At 41.7% G+C, this 7,392-nt stretch overlaps 1 long non-coding RNA gene across 1 annotated transcript; it reads right to left on the minus strand.

Annotated features, from left to right (window-relative positions):
• Nucleotides 1-307: 307 nt before the first annotated feature.
• On the minus strand, nt 308-7,088 carry LOC132406347 (uncharacterized). The gene is made up of 2 exons (XR_009516138.1): nt 6,914-7,088; nt 308-6,802 (listed from the first exon to the last, which is right to left on the minus strand). It is a non-coding gene; the product is annotated as an uncharacterized LOC132406347 (long non-coding RNA).
• Between the last annotated feature and the right edge of the window lie 304 nt (nt 7,089-7,392).

Raw genomic sequence — 7,392 nt, forward strand, 5'->3', positions numbered from 1 at the left:
GATGCCAAACAAGCTCTTTCCAATGCAACCCCAAGAGCACACCTGCTTCCAATAGCCATCGAATCAGACTATGCTATGGGTGTTGTGCACGAACAGTTGGTCGGAGGCTTGTGACAGCCACTTACCCTCTTCAGCTCCATCGCCCCCAAAATGAAGTACAGTACATTTGACCGTGAGCTTCTTGGTGTCTAGTTGTATGCCATTTTCATTTTCTGACAGAAACCCGTCATGCACACAATGGCCAAAATATCAGACCCTTGGTCTGCAGGGCAGCCACACCACCTGGCCTACATATCTGAGTTTAGAATCAGAATCAGAATCAAGTTTATTATCACTGGTATGTGTCATGAAATTTGTCAACTTAGCAGCAGCAGTTCAATGCAATACATAATATAGAAGAAAAGAACAGAATAAAATAATAATCATCATCATAAATAAATAAGTAAATTAATTACAGTTTATGTATATTGAATAGATTAAAAATTGTGCAAAAAACAGAAATAATATATATTAAAAAAGTGAGGTAGTGTCCAAGGGTTCAACGTCCATTTAGGAATCGGATGGCAGAGGGGAAGAAGCTGTTCCTGAATCATTGAGTGTGTGCCTTCAGGCTTCTGTACATGGGGAGAAAACAAAATAATGTGGTTAAGAAGGATAATAAATCAGCTTTGATAGATTGGCAGAGCAGATTTGATGGACCAAGTGGCCTAATTCTGCTCCTAAGTCTTTTTTTTACACTTTGTTAGTATTTGGTAGCATTGCCTTTAAATTGTCTAACTTGGGTCAAACGTTTTGGGTAGCCTTCCACAAGCTTCTCACAGTATTGCTCCTATGTCTTGTGGTCTTCTAATCTTTTGTTTCTTTGGCCTTCATAAATCAGGGGATTGAGCACAGGATTTGAGATGTGATATTTAAGTTGTATAAGACAGTGGTGATGCCTAATTTGGAGTATTACGTTCTGTTCTGGTCACCATCCTGCAGGAAATATGTCAATAAACTTGAAAGAGTGCAGAGAAAAGTTACAAGAATGTTGCTGGGACTTGAGGATCTGAACTACAAGAAAGGTTGAATAGGTTAGGACTTTAATCCCTCAAGCATGACAATGAGGGGAGATATTATAGAGGTGTACAAAGTTATGAGAGGTATATGAGGCTCAGGGAGACAAGAACTTTTATCCATGATATCTAAGATTCTCCTAATGTATCTGCCTCCAGGAGAATGAGAGGAGACTAGGTGGAGGTTTTCAAGAGGTACAGATTGAGTAGACAGCCAGAGACATTTTTGCAGAGCAGAAATAGTTGATGTGAGAGGACATAATTTTAAGGATTTTGGAAGAAAGTGTGGGAGGGATGTCAGAGATTGGTACTTTTACAGAGTGGTGGGTATGCTGCCAGGGTAGTGGTAGAGACAGATACATTGGGGCATCTAAGAGACTCTTAGATAGGCATATGGAGGAATGAAAAGTAGAGGGCTATGGAGGAGGGAAAGGTTAAATTGATCTTGCAGTAGGTTAAAATGTTAAAAGGAGTAGGTTAAAACCAAACACAGATTTGGTATCTGCTTTGCAGAAGACAAACAATCATTCTTACCTTTAATTCTCCATTGCATTTTCATTCTAACTTCTGTTTTCATTTTCTTATACTGTTCTGAAGGCAACATCATGAGTTGAGGGGCCTTTATTGTGCTGTACTGTTCTGTGCTCTCTGTTCTATGTTCTCTGTTCAATTCCCAGCATGGTATCTGGGAAGTTTACACTAAAAAGCAGTGACAAGATGGGATTGTCCCTTAAAAAACCAGCTGTCTCATTAATGAATTTCAGGGAAGGAAATATTCTGTAATTATGACAAGGAATAAAGAATCAATGTTTCAGCCCAAAATCTTCTATCAGTGCCATCAGTTGACACTTCATTCTTTTCCATAGCTGCTGTCTGACCTACTGAGTTCCTCCAGTATTCCGTGTATGTTGCTTTGGATTTCCAGCATCTGCAGAATTTCTTGTGTTTATTATGCCATAATTAACTGGTTTGACCTACAGCTGAGTGTAGGTCCACCAGTGGGCTGGTAACTACCCTCGAAAATGCTCAGTCAATTCAAAGGTCATCTGGTTACCCCACACCCATCAGGCTCCTGAAACAACACTGAATTGATTCCACAACCTATGGGCTCACTTTCAAAGACTCTGCAACTCATGTTCTCAATATTATTTATTATTTTGTTTTACTTTTGTATTTGAGAAATTTGTTGTCTCTTGCACATTGGTTGTTTGTCCGTCTTTATTAGTGTGTGGTTTTTCATTCATTCTATTGTGTTTATTTGTATTTTCTGTGAATGCTTATAAAAAAAAATGAGTCTCAGGGTAGTAGATATGTACTTTGATAATACATTTACTTTGAACTTAGGGGCAAAATATTCAGAGATCATGCAAAAAATAATGATATACTTAAAGTGTTCCAACGTGATGGGGGAGACTGGACAACTCCTCGTAGTTTTGGATGGTTTACTGAATGGTCCACCTTCTTTAAGTGTTTAACAAATCTTATTGCAAAGAGGGTTCCAATGGAATTAAATAATATTGATATCCTGCCTTCCTTTTACAGTTCACATACCTCAGTTAATGCATTCCTACTCAGGGACATAATTCACTCTCATCACAGGTGACGATGTACACTCCCATCTGACCCGGCTGTCTGTGCAAATATACCCAGTGTGAGCTGTGTCTAGAGTTTAATGGGAGTCTGCTAAAGGCAAAAACAGGAGGAGATAATAAGATCAGAAAGATGATCAATCTTTCAAATACTAAAGCTCAGACAATCCCAAAGGAAGCCCATCACATTAAAAATTGATGCCTTTTATATATTTATTTAAGACTTAACTCCCCTGTTCCATGTACCTTATTGGACTTTTAATGTAGAGCATGAAACAGCACTCAATATTACTAACACAAAACAGATTGAAACAAAACCTACCTACATGACAGATATCAATAAGATTAAAAGTGTACAGAGGAAATTTACAAGAATGTTGCCAAGGACTTGAGGATCTGAGTTATAGGAAAAGATTGAATAGGTTAGGACTTTATTCCCTGAAGCATAGGAAATGAGTGAAGATTTGATAGAGGTACTGTATACAAAGTTATGAGGAGTAAATGCAAGCACGCTTTTTCAACTGAGGTTGGGCAAAACTAGAACTAGAGGTCAGAGGTTAAGGATGAAACTAGTTAAGGGGAACCTGACGGGGAACTTCTTCACTCAGGGGGTGGTGACAGTGTGGGAGAGCTGCCAGCGAAAGTGGTGGATGCAGGTTCAACTTAACATTTAAAAGAAATTTGGATAGGTACACGGATGGGAGAGTACGGGGGGTTATGGCCAGGTGCAGAACTTGGCAGAATAACTGTTTGGCACAGACTAGATGGGCAAAAGGGTCTGTTTCAGTAGTGCTCTATGATTCTAAAATTATTATCTAGTCATTATAGCTCGCAGCTTGCTGAGCAAATATGGTATTTCTGACATTACACCAATGACCATTGGCAGCTCAATAGTAACCATTGAGGTCATGACTCAGTTTTAGTTGTTTCTTTTGGTTTGTGATAATGATTTTGGGGACAGCGAGGGGAGTTAGGGTTCATGTTAGAGAACAAGCTGGCACTCTGCATTTGAATGCCAGTGACACGGGCATGGGAAGGCCAGGGTGGGGAGTCCAGTTGGGTGTTGAGTTGGCAGACCAGCATGGGCTAGGCCTGGAGACTCCCCCAGAGTCAGCAAGTTATCAGCCAATTCTGGAGCCAAAGTTCCATGCGGACAGGAGGAAGAAGGTTCAATGACAAAGCGGTGAGTTCGGGATTTGAGGCCTCGTGTTCAGGGTCCCATTATCGCTGAGCCTGGAGTTTGAGGCCTGGCGTTCGATGATCAGTAGGTCCTGGAGCCAATGCTGAGGGTTAGGCCTGTGATTCAAATCAGAAATCCAGAAGCTGAGGCCTGTTGGGGCAAGGATGCTGTTGCATCACCACTCGACCAGACAATCTATCTCACTCTTGTACATCTCCTCATTACCATCTGAGAATTTACCAACCGTAGTGGTAAAATTACTCTATGAAATAACATCATAACATAACAGTGACTCCTTCTCAGGTATGTACAGCCATTTCCACCTCCCAGTGACTGGGATTAATTGGTCTAAGTGCCTACTGTAGCAACAGTCTCACTTCTGAACTCCCTCCAGAGACATTCAGTAACTGACATTGTTCTCAGAGATCATTCTGCCCATTAGGTTCATGCTAACCAAAGATGGACCATACCAACCAATGATAATCCTACTTCCCTGCTCCCAGTCTGTGGACCTGTGAGTCAAGGCTCTTCAGGTGCTGGTTCATTGGTGCGGGGGTGATTTCTATCCCCATGGGCAGTAATCTCTAGATTGCTGCCTGTGCCGTGCATCATAGAGAGTAAAAATGAGACGATATGGTAGTTGAATGGATGGCTGATGAGTTGGTACAGGGGGTAGGTTTCAGATTTGCTGTTCATTGGGTTAGCTTCTGTGGAGAGTATGACCCTATACAAAAGAGAAGGGTTACACCAGAACTTGAGAGAGACGGATGTCCGAGCAGGCAGGTTTGCTAGAGCTGTTGGCGTGTTTTTAAATTAGGTTGAAACAGGGATGAGAGCCAGTGTGATAGGGGAGAGACTGTGAGGAAGGACAGGCGGTAGATAGGACAGTTGGATGAGATAAAATGAGTTTTCTACTTCAGCACAAGAAATGTCAGGAATGAGGGTGATGACCTTAGAGCATGGATTAGTGAATGGAACTAAGGCACTCTGGCCATTACTGTGTACCAAAGACTTGGCTGCTTGATGTTCCAATTAGATCTTTCAGAAGGGATGGGGGGGAGGTAAATGGTGGGGGAGAATTGGAGAGTGGCATTGCTAATCAGAGATAGTAGCCTAGCTGCAGAAAGGGAGGACACTGTAGAGGGATTGTCTATGGAAGTCAGAAACAGGAAGGGAACAATGACTCTTTTCAGAGTATTCTTTAGCGCAACCCCCAAAATAACAACAAAGACACTGAGAAGCACATAAGTAGATTTGACTGAAGATGTGGAAGGGCGGCTGTTTAGGGAGCACTCGCATGGGGCTCTGGATAGGTTTGGCTTGACGGTAGGGCAAAGTAAATGGAAAGCTCAAGATGCAAATGTCATGCAGGGCTCTCGAGAATTATAAGGTAACCAGGAAGGAGCTTAAGAAGGAACTTAGGAGAGCTAGAAGGGGATATGAGAAAGCACCACTGAATGTGAGGTTAGCATAGAACAGGTTAATGTACTGGAGCACACTGAGGTTAAGAAAGAAGATGTGCTCAGCTGCTGAAGAAGAGAGTATGATTTTTCAAACAGAATCTTCCATTGAGGTGAGAGCTTTCATTGGAACTGGCATAGCCAATTCATAGGCCAACAGTCCAGTTAAATTTGGAATTGGTGATAGCAGATCCTGGAATGGTCTCTGCATGAATGTTCGACTGTTTATTTCCGTGCATAGATGCTGCCTGGCTACTGAGTTCTAGCATCTTGTGTGTGTTGCTCTGGGTTTCCAGCAGCTGCAGAATCTCTTGTGTTTAATCTTTACAATGTTTGTTTTAACCTCATATCATCTTGAGGAGTTCAGAGCTGGTCCTGTCAATGCAGGGAGGATATGGAGGTATGTGAAATATGGGCCACAAGGTATGTCATGTGAGGGGAATTAAACAACTCTCCCGGCCAGTTTAAACAAGACAATTGATTCACTCTGCCTAATGTGACCTTCACTGACAGCAAGTTGCATAGCTGCATTTTTTACGACTCCTTTCCCGTCTGAGAGGTTGGAATTGGAAACAAAATATTTTTCCACTGAAAAAAAAATAAGCAAGGTTTATTTTTGCTTTGGCAAAGTTGAGAGTCCTGATGATTCATGTGTGGGTCTCAGTGGATGGAATGTGTCCACAGCACAGGCGTGTATAGAGAGAGAGAGATCCAGCTGGTCGGAGTGAATTAATGGCTGACAGCTCCTGAGGTCTTGCCTTCTCACTGGCAAAGAGACAGACACTTCTCATCCTCACCTGCTCCACTGACCCTTAAAATGTCAGACGTCATCAAATACTAGAGGACAATCATCTAAGTTGAGGGGGCAGAAAGTTTAAAGGAGATGTGCAAAACAAGTTTTTTTACATAGTGAATGGTAGATGCTTGGAATTGGCGGCCAGGGCTGGTAGTGGAGGTGATATAATAGGGTGACATAGTAGTGTAGCGATTAGCATTATGGTTCACAGTGCTAGTGACGGGTTCAATTCCTGCAGCACAGGGACAAGGAAAAGATAAAAAGTCAGGTTGCAGTTACAAAAAGAGCGCTAATCTAGATGCCGTTGATGAAAAATTTCATAATAATGAGAGTGACACAGGACTAGCTAATCTTAAGATTTACAATGTGAAAACTAACAATAGACAAACAATATGGCTTACACCAGAAGTGAATGGGAAATTAACTGAAATGGAATTGGACACTGGTCTGACTGTTTTGGTCATTCCACAAAATGAGTTTAAATGGCATTTCAAAAATACTGAACCGAAGCCTGCAGTATCCATCTGCAAACTTATACTGGAGAAAAGATAACTCCTGTGGGAATGATATTTGTAACAGTAAAATACAACAACCAACAAGCCTCATTAGATGTGTATGCGGTAAAAACAGCAGTTTGCGGGGACGTGATTAGCTGAGGCAACTACAACCTGTTTGAAGATCCATCCACAATTTGCATGCCACACTCCTTGCGAGAGAGTCAACTGAAAGCAAATAAAGAAAGATACTGGATAATGCCACAGCAGTATATAAAGATGCCACTGGAAATCTCAAACATATCAAGGGTATAACAATGTTAAATGAAAATGCCACACCTAAGTTTCACAAACTGTCTGGTTCCTTATGCCATCTGTGATAAGTAGCCAGTAATCCAGAAGAAACTCTTTCCAAGGTTGAGTGGAGCTCATGGGCAATGCCAGTGGTCCCAAGGGCCAAGAAGGATGGGTCTGGTAGGATCTGTCACTGTTAACCCAATACAAAAAGTACATCAATACCCTCTGCCTAGGATAAAGGATATCTTTGCAAAAATTTCTGGAGGAAAAGACTTCAGCTAAATGGACTTAGCTGAGGCCTACCTACTGATGGAGGTGGAAGAAGTATCCAAAGTGTTTCTCACCATAAACACTCACAAAGGACTTTATCACTATAATAGGCTTATAATAGGCTTATTTTTGGAGTAGCCTCTGCACCTGCATTTTGGTAAAAAGCTATGGACTAGGTGCTGCAAAGCTGCCCAGGCACTCAGTGTTACCAGGATGGCATCATTGTTACCGGTAAGGAACATCTTCAAAAT

This window comes from Hypanus sabinus, chromosome 16 (assembly GCF_030144855.1).
Source record: "Hypanus sabinus isolate sHypSab1 chromosome 16, sHypSab1.hap1, whole genome shotgun sequence".
In the NCBI taxonomy this organism is placed as follows: domain Eukaryota; kingdom Metazoa; phylum Chordata; class Chondrichthyes; order Myliobatiformes; family Dasyatidae; genus Hypanus; species Hypanus sabinus.